The sequence below is a fragment of the Misgurnus anguillicaudatus genome, chromosome 5, assembly GCF_027580225.2.
Source record: "Misgurnus anguillicaudatus chromosome 5, ASM2758022v2, whole genome shotgun sequence".
Classification (NCBI taxonomy): Eukaryota; Metazoa; Chordata; class Actinopteri; order Cypriniformes; family Cobitidae; genus Misgurnus; species Misgurnus anguillicaudatus.
In genome coordinates, this window is record NC_073341.2 from 35,903,363 (window position 1) to 35,918,481 (window position 15,119).

Genomic DNA, 15,119 nt, shown 5'->3' on the forward strand with positions numbered 1-15,119 from the left:
TAAACTGATGTGTCAAGTTTTTAGGGTAAAATCCCCTTCCACTTGAGCAATATAGGAAACTGCAGGATCTCTTAAACCTAAATAAAATTAAATCCTAATTACTAATTTAAAAGAAATCTTTTTACTTCATTCTGCTCAAAAACGCTCAAGATGTGTTTAATGACAAGAGAGGTCACACTAAACACCAACGATGCCTAAAGAAGACATTTAGTCTTAAAAATTATTTTTTTTATTTTTTGTACATATTTCCTGTATTTTCTGTTTGTATCTTAAAGGATTAGTCAATTTTCTTAAAAAAATCCAGATAATTTACTCACCACCATGTCATACCAAAATGTTGATGTCTTTCTTTGTTCAGTCGAGAAGAAATGATGTTTTTTGAGGAAAACATTCCAGGATTTTTCTCATTTTAATGGACTTTAATAGACACCAACACTTAACAGTTTTAATGCAATTTAATATTGCAGTTTCAAAGGACTCTAAATGATCTCAAACAAGGCATAAGGGTCTTATCTAGCGAAGCGATTGTCATTTTTGGCAAGAAAAATAAAAAATATGTACTTTTAAACCTGAACATCTTGTCGTCTTCCTCCTGTCCTGTGAAGAGATCACGGATGACATATGCGAAACTACGCCCCAGTGTTTACAAGTGTGGAGAAAGTGGACCGTTTCGATGTTGTTGTATGTCGAAATTATACTAATTAATGTCTTTGTGTCAGTTTATTGTTTAAAATGGTCTGCAAATGTGCATTTCATATATGTAACACATGACCTTTCGACGTCATTACGCAATTACGTGAGGTCGCGCTGGCGCGTCACACAGCTGGAGGAAGAAGAGAAATTGTGATGTAAAAGTGCATATTTTTTTTTTTTCTTCGTTTCGCTAGATAGGACCCTTATGCCTCGTTTGGGATCATTTAGTGTCCTTTTAAACTGCAATTTTAAACTGCATTAAAACTGTTAAGTGTTGGGGTCCATTTAAGTCCATTAAAATCCTAGAATGTTTCCTCAAAAAACGTAATTTCTTCTCGACTTAAGAAAGAAAGACATCAACATTTTTGATGACATGGTGGTGAGTAAATCTGGATTTTTTTTTAAAGAAAATTTACTAATCCTTTAATAAAATACATTGAAAAATAAATATGGATGACATTAACACTTCTAAAACAACAAGTCTGGTGATGGTGGCCTTTGTACAGTACTGTATATCTTCTATGTTATTCTGTAAAATAATGGTAAAGCAAAATCTGTATTGGTTGCCACGTTTAACAGTCTCAATATAGACTTTCACGCCACCCATCTCTAGAGAATACTTCTATATGTGAAGTCACAGGTTTTGCCTCAACATTAAATACTCACAATACTCAAAGCTGATGCAAACTGTCTGCGCATAGAAGTGATATAGATGTGTATGAACGCAGCTGAGGCGTCTCTGTTTATGTTACGTGTCTCCCTGAGGCTGTGATAGTATGACGACTGATGTTCACACAGACCTGTTTGAGAAGCTCAGAGATGCTGCAGAATGAGATCCAGCCGTAGGCTTTCTGAGACCAACAGCAAGACGACATCTTCAAAGACACCAGACACTTCCACGGGCCAACACGGCTATATGATCCCCAATCATCTGATCCTCTTCTGTCTTGTCTACTGAACACACACGCACACACAAATGCACGTCTCAACGAATGGGTCACAAAAGTGAACTAGCTATCCAAAAACTCTTCTAATTTACTATTTTTATATACTGTAGTATTTAACATTCACACAGATTTTTTGGGACAATTTTGGATCAAGTCCAGACTAATTATCTAACCATCCAATCGTTCAGGTAAGCTAGTTGCTTCACCAACTAGTTGTAAATTAGCATTTTCATCAGGTTTGTACTGTATGTTTAGTTTCAGTAATTTTACTGTAATGCCAATGAAAAGATTATTAGTCAGTAAATGAAATGCCTTATTTTCAGAAATGTCACTTTTGTCATTTCATCATAACACATTTAATTTAGCTGCAAAACCCTCCAAGTGCATGCAAAGCTTTTGTGGCAAAATTCTCACTTCTTTTGAACAAGACATATAGTAAACAATTGCAAACTAAAACAATGATGAAACTGAAAGTGTAACCGTGGATTTACACCAGCCATGTTTGAGGCGTCAAAACCGGTTGAGTGTACTCGCTTTATTTGTGCGTGAAATTCTAGTCATCGAGATATTCAAACGGAAATTCATGTCATGGGAGAGGCTTCTGGGAGGGACTCCACTCGCTTTCTGTAATCACGTCACTACTAAAGCAAGCTCCTGATTAGTTAACGTGGCGCGTTTTTACGCCAAAGTTACAATTTTTCAACTTGCGCATTTGTTGCGGCAATGCTCAATTTGCGCCATTCGCGTGAACTTGACGAGCGAATGAGGCGGAATCGCGTCTGCCACGCTAATTGCCTCATTCGCACCGCGAGACCTCCAGATGCACGTCAACGTGTCTTTATATTGACTTAACATTGAAATCACTCGCGCCTGACGCCTTTACCACGGCTGGTGTAAACACAGCATAAAATAAAGAAACTGAACCACACATAAGGTGGCACTGTGGTCCATGTGAATGCCACATTCAGGTTGTATTCAGGTCCAAATACTCAAAGGGGACACAAGTTTGAATGTGATGCACGGTTGTTTTGGACATCGTCACTTATCTAATTCTTCTTTCGTGCATTTAGAGGACCGAGACGTCGTGGCATTAAGGAGGTTCTGATAACAAAGTCGTATTTATGAATGGCGCAAGAATGGGATTAAGCACATTTGAAGTGAAGGTATTTGATTAAAGGTGCCAAAGAATGCATTGAACTAATCTGTTCTCTGATATCTACATAGAAGGTATGTGGCGTTATTAAGTGCAAAAATTATCCAGAGTTGGTTTAACATGTCCGTTGCCTTCAGAATGAAATGGTCTATTATTACCTTATTTAAAAGGGTCATGATTATTACTGTTGAGCTCGGCTCTGATTGGCTGTTTGTCAGAGCAGCTCCTTCAGTAGCTCTTTGTGTGTACAATGTTTGAGACTGTATCAGACGAAGATACATAATTTGAGGAATAATAAATTGTTTGGAGAGTGGTATGTTTTTTTTTCAGTATGGACCTGCAAACGTAACTCCTGTAACGTCAATAGTAAAACTTCAGCTTAAACGCTAGCATATAGCATTAACTAGCATATAGCGCTAACTCGGTAGTCACAACTTTGTTTTTTGCATTGGAACAACGGTGCCTGTTTTTTTCCAGCAGTCTTTTGCATGCACGGGGTCTACATAAGAAGGAGGAAAAAATAAGTGTTTGAAGCCCACGATATGTCATTACAGGACTCTTATTAGTCATCTATGTCTAGGTAAATACAGTTTTACATTCTACAGGAGCAGCATTCAGCCAATCTTATTTTTGAGGAAGGTGGTGTTTAGCGCCTTTTGCAATGTACATCTCAACATGTCACATGACCGGTTCATGTACTTGTATGTTTGCCCGTGCAAGCTCCCACTGCCACAAAAACTGCACCACTGCAGACCTCAGATCTGAGATTCTGCACACAGAGACATAAAAACCCAAGCGATGGTAAGCAGCGTGGGCAAGATAGAGAGAGAGATTTCAAGAAGTTGCCATTACATCCCCTGTCTCCCATGGTTGTGAATTTTGCATGCCGGGTTGAGACACCATAGAGAAGTTGTTCCCCAGAGCCTTAAATGTGCCAAAAGCAAAGGCAGTAAATAACAGTCTCCATTCTTCAAATGAATGCTAATTTCATACTGTATCTCTCTCTCCCTCTCTCTCTCTTTCCTCAACTTTGTTCATATATTGATGTGCTCTGAAATCAGCTTCAAATGGCGCCAACGATATCGCTGAGAAAGGAATCCCGGTTCTCCTTTATGGCCTTTTTTCTTCACTGATGCCCTGAATGCAGCTTTCATTAGCCTGCTGCTAATTAGCCTCCTTCTGCTGATTTGCAAGTCGATGACGGTGGCTGCAGGACAGGCATCTTTGAGGCTCGCGCAGCTCTGATCTTGGGGGTCCTACGGTCCCCCCCTCCGTTCCAGCCTTCTCCACAATTAGTACTAAAGAAATTCATGTTCTTCAGAGATACATTATTCATATTGTCTCTGTACGTAAATAAATCATCACGTTCCAGAGGGCTGAGCTGATCTCATCTCTTTCCGCCACGGCGGCAATCCTCGACCGCTACAGAGGACTTGACCTTCGCATGCGTGCGACCCATTTCCTTCAAACTTACAGTATAAAGCTTTCTGAAATGCTTGATTCTGACTGTGAAAGGATATCTAACATTAATTTATAATGAATGCTAAACTGTCTATATAATATATTGAGCATTGATAATTCACTGATGCTCTCTCACAGCACTTATTTCTTAGTTCAAGACCAAGTAAAAAAAAAACAGGTGCCTACAAAGGTACATAAAACTAACACACAAAACAAGAATGTGTACAGTAAATAGGGCTAATTCCATATTGTAGTAATACATCTCCAAAACCGTCTTGCATGTTTTTTTTTTTCAAAGAATAACCCTATTATCCAAAACAACTGAGCCCATCTGATGGGTAGTAAGAGAAGCAAAATTATTAGACTGCAAAAACATTTTTGGGTTTACTCGACTTCAGAGCTAACCAGTTATAAGTATCAATTAACATTTGAAGTTTGTTTGTGTTTTGGCCATTAAGTTAACTGTAGTAAAAAAATACTAGTCATTTTTTTACGTATGGATAAACATGCTTTAAAAAATGTAGGATAGGTCACCAAACACAATATTAAAGTCGAAAAGACATTAAAATAAAAAACTGTAATTTGTTTTGTAATATTGTGGTATTTTTTTTACAAATGACTTATCTGTGAGCTTCATTATTATTTTTTTAATGTGTCCTCATAATCTTTAATCAAAAATGCAAATCTCCTCCCCTCCTACGATCTCTTTACTTCCAGTCATATGGTATGGCGGGTGGGCGGAGTCCGGGAAAAGATTGCAGCGATTAGCAATTAGCAACATGACGCAAATTCAAATGATCCAATCAATTCTTGATGAATGAATTTAAGCCCTACCTTTTTTATTTCAGAAGCCGTTTCACTCGGCTTATGTGTCATATGTGTGAAAATTGGAAAAATCGCTACTTACATTTCATGGTAACTTTATTCACTTGGGGATTTGAAACAACGCCATTTTAAACCTAAATAGTTCATCTAAAACACTAACTAAAGCTAAACATTTATTTCCTCTAACTATTTACATATACTTATGGCACGCTTTGATCATATACCTAAAATTTTATTAAATAAGTGCAGGGTGTCGCTGTACCCTTTAAAATGTCCTATGTACCATGTAGGTATAGATATGTACACTGCAAGCATTTTTGTTAACTCAACACATATTTTTATGCAGAGGTGTAAAGTACTTGAGTAATTTTACTTGATTACTGTACTTAAGTATTATTTTTGTGGATTTTTACTTTACTTGAGTACAATTAAAAATCAGTACTTTTACTTTTACTTAATTACATTTTTTTAAAGAAAAAAAAGTACTTTTTACTCCTTACAATTTGATTTACTGTCAAAAAGAACTTCTATTTTAGAGATCTATTTTCCCTTGCTCTATCAAACCAATTGAATTGCGCTGATGGTTAGTTTAATTTAAATATTATTTATTCTGGAGCCTTTGGACCACACTAAGGAATTGGCCAACAGTTCATCTAATGATGAAGATTTTTTCGCTTCTTTGAAACTGACAACACATGAAGCGTGACACGTTTCCTGCTGTTTGCAGCCTCTCAATCAAGACTAATACCTTGTTCACACTCTCAGTCCAAATCTGATTTTGGTGCATATCTAATTTGACAGACTCACTGACCACATTGTTTATCACAACTGTTCAGATCCGATCTGTGCGTCCTGTAGCCATTTTCTGGATAAAAAAAACGGTTTCTATGGCAATGACGTCGCGTTTGCACGACAAATTTTGTGTGGTTTTTAGCCTGTTCACGCGTTCTAAATGTGATTGGATTCCTATTGGATATGCACCAAAATCAGATTTGGATTGGCAGTGTCAACAATGCTCTAATACATTTTCTTACCATTTTCACGTGGGTTTGAGGTTAGAATGACTTTCTGTAGCATAAAATGACATCCGAACCCAACTCCTAACCCTAACGTCAGGTGACAATTGTTTTAAAAGTCTGGAAAAAATAGTGTAAACCAATAGTTAAAGTGACATCCTAACCCAAAGTCCAAATCTACCCCAAACACACACGGAAATGGTTTAAAAATAGGAAAAACAATTGAGTAATCAATTCGTGAAACTGATACGGAAAATAAAGTCCTTAGTACAGAAACGGAAAAATGCCGCCGTAGCAGAAAGAGATGAGATCAGCTCAGCCCTCTGGAACGTGACAATTTCAACTTGAATTTATAAGTTATGTCAACTTTTTTAAGCCAAAACTTCATATAGTAGGTTGAAATGACTTGCAAAACCAAGTTATTTTAACTTCGTTCCTTTTTTACAGTGTATATACATTTACAGTATGTACCTTTGAGGTACTTTTGAACTCTTTGGGCACTATTTTAACGATCTAAGCGCACGGTCTAAACGGGCATGTCTGATGCCACTTTGGCTAATTTAACGACAGGAAAAATGGTTTGTGCCCAAGCGCACGGCCTCAAAGGGTTGTTCATATTCTCGTACTGAGTGATGATGGGTGTGTTTTGGGCATAACGTGCAATAAAACAATGAGAGTCTCAGCTCTCATCCCCTTTAAAAGGCAGTTGCGCTGGCACCATGACGATTTCCTATTTAGATGGCGGAATTTGCAAACTGAAAAACTAAGTGAAGGAAGACCACCAGTTTATGTTTCTTGATGATAAAAAAATTTTCTTGTTTTTATTTGTATAGAAACTGTTCTTTTTTGGTATTAAAACCTTTAAAGTCATTTTCTTTCAGTCATGGAAGTAAAATTAACAGGCTTTTAATTGCTGTAAATGAATGGATAGCCTACATGATCTGTGTTACCTCAAAAAAATAATTTACAAATATGCAAGAAAAGGTTTGTACTAAAAAAAAAAATTATTTGTAACAAACAGGAGATAAAGAATTTACAAACGTGTGGAGAGCAGTTTCAGCACTCGGTCAGCGCCGTGCGTGCTTTGAAAAGAATTACTTAAAAACGGTTCTCATCTCATCATATCCACAGGTATAAAGTCATCATATACAATACAATAAATCCGTGGTGTAGCATTTAAAATGCATTTGTTTAAAGCAAAATTTGTACTTCACTTGTACTTATCAGGCTACAAGTGAAGCTGCTCTTTACGTCTTCTAACGTCTCATAATCGATCCTCATTTATGTCCAAGAGACTCCTTTGATTTTTCATATTTAAAAGCGTTTTTGTGCTGCTGCGCATCCATGTGATAAGTAAACACACGTTGTCATCCCGTTAATAGGCGCATATTACTAATGCGCTCATTAAATAACAAAAACAATATTGACTTTAGACTTTAGACCAGGTTTTTATTGGTCAATGGCGTAGTCTATTTTAGCTACCTCAGAATAGCAACGCGTCAACAATGCACCTGAACACCTTGGGGCAAAATTGGGTGCAAATGCATTTGCTATTTAAACGACGTGGCGCTACACGTGAAAATTATATTTGCGCACGGTGGAAACTAGCAAAATACCCTTGCGTCGCGCATTGGGCTGCATTGCGCCGCATTGCGCCGGGTGTATGATAGAGCCCTTTAGGTGTGAATGGGTACTTTTGAAAGGATACCCCCCATAAGAGCTATAGACCATTTTTTTGACAGTGCATAATGCTTCTGGACATGTTTAATACACAAATGCAAAAAGTACTGATCTACAAAACTCCCTTAAAACATTCCCTAAAAAACTCTAAATGGTCAATCCTGTATGTTTAGCAAAATACATGGTGAAAATAGCAAGTATGTATATAGACAGTTTCATCAGACCGGAAGTTTTAGTGGTTTTCAAAAATGTTTATTTTCAGCGCAACATTGGGTCAAAAAAGGGACAAAGCCACCTGTTGGATTAAATTAACCAGTTTATATTTGTTTATAGAAATGTTTATATTTGATCCAACAATGGCTTGAAACACACCAGCATTTTTAGTAACCTAATAGGTTGCAGATTAATAAAAATAAATTTTCATGAAACATTCAAACTACTGAAATATGTCTACATACTGGACTATACATTTCATATGTCTGATTACTATCAACAACAATTAAGGATGGGCATCTTTCTCCAAAGCCATTGGTTGAGATCTAACAAAGTCATGATTTCTCAAAAGACATCAGAATTCAAGTGATCACACGGAGAGCTGTGTTGTGTCTTATCACGAGAGAAAGCCGTCTGTGATTTCTATTCTCTGGCAGTGATCAAGTGTTTCTGGGAGAAGCGTTAACTGGACAGACACACCGCATTCAATTCAATCATTCAATAGTTTTACTTTGTGCTATTATTCATCGGTCTGAAGGGAGGCAGGGTATATGGCCGATAGGCCTGCATGTTTTATAACCACTGGAGGGCAAAGCTTTCCACCATAACCCCACATGTCTGTGAGAGACCAGACTCTTCACACATGGAGATGTGCTGTAAACACAAACTGAGATGGTGTTTGCACACACACACATTTACATGGTGACCAAAAAGCTGTTTGGATTAACAACAGTGTTTCTCCTGGAGTTTTAGAAGGTTTGGGTAACCAGCTAAATCAGCATAAACCAGGTCAAATTTAAGATTAGGGTTTGCATTGGTTGTCAAAGTGACTGAAAACAGCTACAGTAGAAATATCTTAAAGGACAAGTTGGGTATTTTACACTTAAAGCCCTGTTTTCAGATTGTTTATGATGAAATAGAACAGTTTTGACTGAAATTTGGACATATGATGCTGGCCTGAGAATTTTCGGTTTCTGTTTTATCAGCCCCCACCTCTACAATGGCTGCATAGGTGCACTGAAACAATCTTTCCTAAAATGCATTAAACTTTCGTTTACAAAGACGTGAAACTCACCGAGTGGTCAGGGGTGTTCACTGATATGCTCACACAAAAATCGCAGCAAAAGATGCTTTCCAACAGGTGTTTTAGCCTTCGTTGTAAACATGTGGACCTATTTTTCCAAACGCCTCACACCCGTATGTTCTTCCATTGAGAGCTTGAATAATAGACACTCCAGCCCAGTTGGTGGCGATAATCCACCTTTGCCAATTGCAAGAATACAAACAACGTTTTCCCGGTGCGGAGTAATACCGTACCTCACAGCACATCTAAAACTACGATAAAACCTGTTGGAAAGCATCTTTTGCAGCGATTTTTGTGTGGGCATGTCAGTGGACACCCCTGACCACTCGGTGAGTTTCACGTCTTTGTAAACGAAAGTTTAATGCATTTGAGAAAGGATTGTTCCAGTGCACCTACTGTATACAGCCATTGTAGAGGTGGGAGGTGATACAACAAACACCTGAAAATTCTCGCGCCAGTATCATATGTCCAAATTTCAGTCAAAACCGTTCTATTTCATCATTAACAATCTGAAAACAGGACTTTAAGTGTAAAATACTGAACTTGTCCTTTAACAAGCCCCTCATACTGACATGGAAATTAAAGGAACAATTCACACAACAATTAAAATACTGACATCATTTACTTGTTCAATCAGACAGAATCTCCTTAAAGGAATAGTTTAGTCAAAGATGAAAATGAGCTCATGGTTTATTCACCCTTAAGGCATCCTCAATGTATATTAATACATATACACTGTAAGCTCAGATAAGTTGATTTTACTGAAAATATTAAAAATGAAAAAATGAAGCAAACTTGTTGCCCTAAAAAATTTAAGTAATGATTACTTGAACAACTTGAATGAAGTTTACTTAAACATATAAGCTGTTCTAACAACAATTTTAAGTTGAATAGACTTAAAACACTTAACCTTGATTAGTTGACATTACTAGAAATTTGCGAGGAAACCCGTTTCACTAAATAACATTAGTTTACACTGGGTAAAACTAAACAGGTTAAGTTGTATTAACATAAAACATTTAGTTGGTGAAGCGGAAAAATCAAGTTGCCATTTTTTAATCCTTTATATTACGTTTGGTGTTATAAATGGAACACAAAATTCATGACTGACTTTAAGTCAATCATTGAATAAATGTGATTCTCCACAGAAACAATATTATAATTATAATTTACAACAAAACAACATCAATAATATAAAAGCTTAAACCTACATGGCATTTTATTAACAAATATTTAAGTAGTGAAAGTTTTTATCAGTTTTTAATCTGTGAAAAAGCCGAAAATCATTAAAATATATTTAGGCGCAAAGGATTATGGGTATTGCTCACAACATGAACTAGAAATGTTAAGTTCAGTGTACTTGATTGTTTTAGTTTAATGGATGTGTACGCTTAAAAGTTAAATGAACTATACTTTTTAAGTATTTGGTCCAAAACTCAAAATATTAAGTGATGTTTACATTATTGTTTAAGTAAAGACAATATCTGGGTTAAGAGTGTATATATCTTTTTTTCAGACGAACACAATCGGAGTTACAGGTATATTACAAAATGTCTTGGCTGTTTCAATCTTTATAATGGTAGTAAATGGTGCTTCTGATTTGAAACTCTTCACAGAAGTAATTGTACGACTTCAGGGTGTTATTAAAGGCCTTCTGAGGGCAATCGATACAATTATGTAAGAAAAGTATCAATATTTAAAACTTTACAAACTAAAATAACTAGCTTCCATTAATGACCGAGAGTGTGTAAACAAACTCTCTTGTGAACGTGCATCGGTCATTACCGGAAGCTAGTTATTTTAACTTGTAATATTGATATTTTTCTAACAAAATGGCACTGATTGCCCTTAGAAGGCTTTTATTAACACCATGAAACTGTGTGAATAACTTCTGCGAAGGATAGATGGACTTTTGTGGGCTTTAGATCAGAAGCACCATTTACTACCATTATAAAGCTTGGAACAACCAGGACATTTTCTAATAACTCTTATCATGTTCATCTGAAAAAAGGTAATTATATACTTCGAAGATGGCTTGAATGTGAATAAATCAACATTTTTGGTTGAACTATCCCTTTAAGATTGTCTTCTAAAAGTGTCCCTTTAATTACCAAGACGAAAAGTCTTAAAGTATCATAAACATCTGACCAAGACTCATACTTTTGAAACGTATGAGTTTTATACTTTGTTTTATGAAACCCCTCTCACGACACAGCATGGAGAAAAAAAGGTAAGGACATTCTGTCTAAAATCTCCTTTTTGTGTTTCACAGAAGTAAGAAAATAATGCCCCATGAAAGAGAGGAAATTAACAGTTTTTTTCAGAATTCAAGATTATCATTTGGGGTCTCAAAACACTCTGTGAAAACAACTAAATAAATACAACCAAATATCTTTGGTTTTATTCTTGTGTTTTGCAGCTGGCATCTATAGACACTTTTCCTGTCAGGTGAAGATGTGAGGGTGATAACAGGTAAAGTCATTACCCCACAGCGGCGATTTTTCCCCGCGACAATGACCGCCCCCCTCCGCACTCAGTTTGTGAAGAGCGCTATTAGAGCTTTTCTATGGACTCATTTGGAGCAACAAATAAGCAAATATGAATATCTGGCTTCATTTTTCTAACCAATTAGAGCGGATATTGGGCGTTTACTATGTTTTGAAGAGTCCTAGGTTCCATTTCGGTTTCCATAACTGCTCTTTGGAGAGAGAGCAATGGCACCATTTTGGGTGATTTGTTGCACAGATTGACCGTGTCTTTGTGCAGGACGAAGGCTTTGACTCATTGAATCAGGGGTGACGGGAATGGGGCACCCCGTGGTTTCAGCAAGTCTGCTGAATTGCTAATGAAAGGGGGGGGGGGGGGGTGAAACCGATGAGGAATACGAGAGAGAAAGAGAGAATCAGACAGGAACCTCGTCGGCATCATTTAGGCCAGAACCAATTATAGATCTGATCTGCTAGCGAGAGAGAAAACAGGCCATTTTGAAAAGCAACACAAATCAATGAGAGTTGACACTAATCTGTTTGACAGAAAGACCTGTTAGCGGTTTGAGGATCATTACCGCTCTGCTGCCCGATGCATTGCGGCAATGAAACGCCGAATGGAAACACAAAACAGTGGGAGGCAGCGAGCCATCTGCATCACGGGCCATGACTGCTTGTTTGTTAGCTTACAGCGAACAAGCATCTCAATTTTCTGGCCCTTGAAGAGTTTCCCGCTCGTAAAATGCTTAGGTTAGCGGCCCACACCGCCTCGCACCCCGGTATTGCGCTATCGCACTTCAGTAGCCCCCTTATTTTGGTCCCCTGCTAATACGCAGCGATTGATGACTATTTGCACGAGTTTTCAGGAGCTGTCAAAGTTCGCAACGCATCCCGAATGCTTAGAGGGGGAGCGGGGCGGATGGATATCGATTCCCGTTGAATCACGCGCACACCAGAATCTGTAGCAGACCTCCGAGCTGCCAAAATTTACCAATTGTCAGTAAACACTATTAGCATAGATTTGGGCACCGCGTTCCCTCCCGACTCGATGGAAAACCGCAGTCTGTATATAAAAGCCCATCTGTAGTGGTCTGAATCCTGGATGGAGGGTCTTTTTCAGAACCCCACCCGAGGGAGAACGGGCGGGGGAGAGAGAGCCTGGCTCGGCAGCAGCGTTCCCCCTCCGCTCCCGGTCGCCATCTGCCACGGCGCTGGTGTGAGGAGAGTCAGGAGCGATGTGGGCTCGGCCGGCTGCGCGCGAGGCAGCTGGAGTGATGGCGAGCCGTGTATCGGCAGGGGAGTACATCGATTTCCCGTCAGCGCATTTTTACATCTCAAAACCTTGTTCACACCTATAGCATCTCTTGTATATGGTATCAATTCGTGGGGGGGGGTATCAATTGTGATTCTGAAAGCACTTTAATAGACGGCATTGCAGAGGGAAAGATTTCAGCGCCCGTGGGATCTCATTAAGTTGACTTAAAACGGATCTTTATTACTGTTAGATATCGATTTACATTGGTGACCTTTGACTTTTATAAGTACATTTGACCACAGCGGACCCTATTCTTGTATAATTAACAAATATAGCTACCAATCACTTTAAATGTTAAGGATAATGTGTTTTTTCCTACACACACAATATACATGATAAAGTTTTGGTTTATAGACTCAAAAAGTGGCTATTAGGGTCATCTTACATTGCTTATTTTGCCCCAATGGTCAAAAACTAAAAAATATCTTTAATCTAAGAGAAAGAGAGAAACAATGCTTTTAATGCTTCATGAGAAAAAAACAACAAAAATTCTGAAAGCACAGACCTGCACCTGCAAACAACCTGTCACGACAAAAAATGGAAACAAAATCATAAAAAAATATCAAGAGAAGTGAAACTTCTGATAAACATTTAGTTGTCGCTCATTTATACACAGTTTCGGTTCTATGCAAAGTAGAGATGCTGATGACAAGTAACCCCTCGTTTTTCCCCGCCTGGCCCTCTTTTCAAGCGCGATGTGCAATCTTGCATCGTTTGCTGTAAAACAGAATCCCATTTGCCCTTTGTCAGCACAAAACACGTGGATATGAAGGTTTCACTCCTGAGTAAGCAGTGAATCTCAGAGCAACCCCATGAGACACAGAAAAAAACACAAAGGTCCCTTCTTCTCTCTCCTTCATCAGCACCACAGTTATCACACATTCATCAATTATTCAAATCCAGCAAGGGTTCAGCAACTGACACAAAGGTGTGTTTACAGATCAAAAACGAAACGTGGAGAGGCGTCAGATATCTGGTTTCATTGTGGCCATCTAAAATACTCACTACTGCTATACTACTATTACATTTCATCTAAAGCATGTGCAAATTTTCATTCATTCACTGTGTAGCAGTATTGCATATAAAAATACAAAATCCCCACTTAACCTTTACACAATCTACCTCTATATATTCCTAATTTTCTCATAAAATATTTGTATTAATTTCTAGGATTGCATTTATTCTTAAAATATTGCAGAAGCATTATACACATAAAACTTATGGTATTTTGTCTTACCTGCCCATCTCTTCTTTGCTGATTTTGTTGAATCAACTCAGATTTACAAGTCATTTTAACTTAATATTACACTGTAAAAAATACTTTGCTGCCTTAAATATTTTTGTTGAATCAACTCGGATTTACAAGTGATTTCAACATACTATTATTTATCTTGACTAGATGAGTTGTTATAACTTATAAAATTAAGTTGACTTTTCTCAACCATATACTCTGTTGACATGACTTGTAAATCTGAGTTGATTTAACAACATTTTTTAAGGCAGCAAAGTATTTTTTACAGTGTATTTATCAGAGGTGTATAATACTTTTTTTTACTTTTCTTTACTAAAAAATGTTCAATACATTCTAAAGCATAAAATCATACTGTGTATTCATTATATATTGCATATTAAAATTGATTTAATGCCTAATTACATAAAAATTGTGTAACTTTACTTTCTTGAGTAAAAGTACGAACTTTTTTTTACTTAAGTAAAAGTAAAAAAAATTACTAGATGTTTAATGTACTTAAATATTAAATATAAACCAAAAACTTGAAATTATGAAATGTAGTGGAGTAAAAATTATGATAATATGTTTTGGAATGTTTGTTTTCCAAAGAAAAACACTAATAAAATACGAATAATTGAAAATTTACTTTTATGTAGAAAGTAAAAATACTTAAGTACTATACAACTCTGGTATTTATCTTGACAGGAGATGAGTTGCTACAACTTATAAAATATAATTCAACTTCATTTAAGTTAAAACAACTCATCTCTAGTCAAGATACATAATAGTAAGATAAATGACTTGCAAATCCAATTTGATTAAACAAAAAAATTTAAGGCAGCAAATAATTTTTTTACAGTGTAGGTTTTGGGTTTTACTGTGGTAAATTTGGCTATTTGTCCTAAAAATGGCTGAGTTATCTTTAACTCATGCAGAGTAAATATTGGACAGAACACACCGTGGGGTTAAATTTGCCTCATTGCTGGGTTGTTTTAACCTAGTGTGACCATACGTG

General features: G+C 37.1%; 1 long non-coding RNA gene across 1 annotated transcript in view; it reads right to left on the reverse strand.

The window, feature by feature from the left end:
- The window catches only part of LOC141363855 (uncharacterized), a 41,909-nt gene that overhangs the window by 3,040 nt on the left and 23,750 nt on the right, over nt 1-15,119 (reverse strand). The window contains exon 2 of the long non-coding RNA XR_012369445.1: nt 1,494-1,647. This is a non-coding gene — a long non-coding RNA (uncharacterized lncRNA). The remainder of the gene's footprint in view (nt 1-1,493; nt 1,648-15,119) is intronic.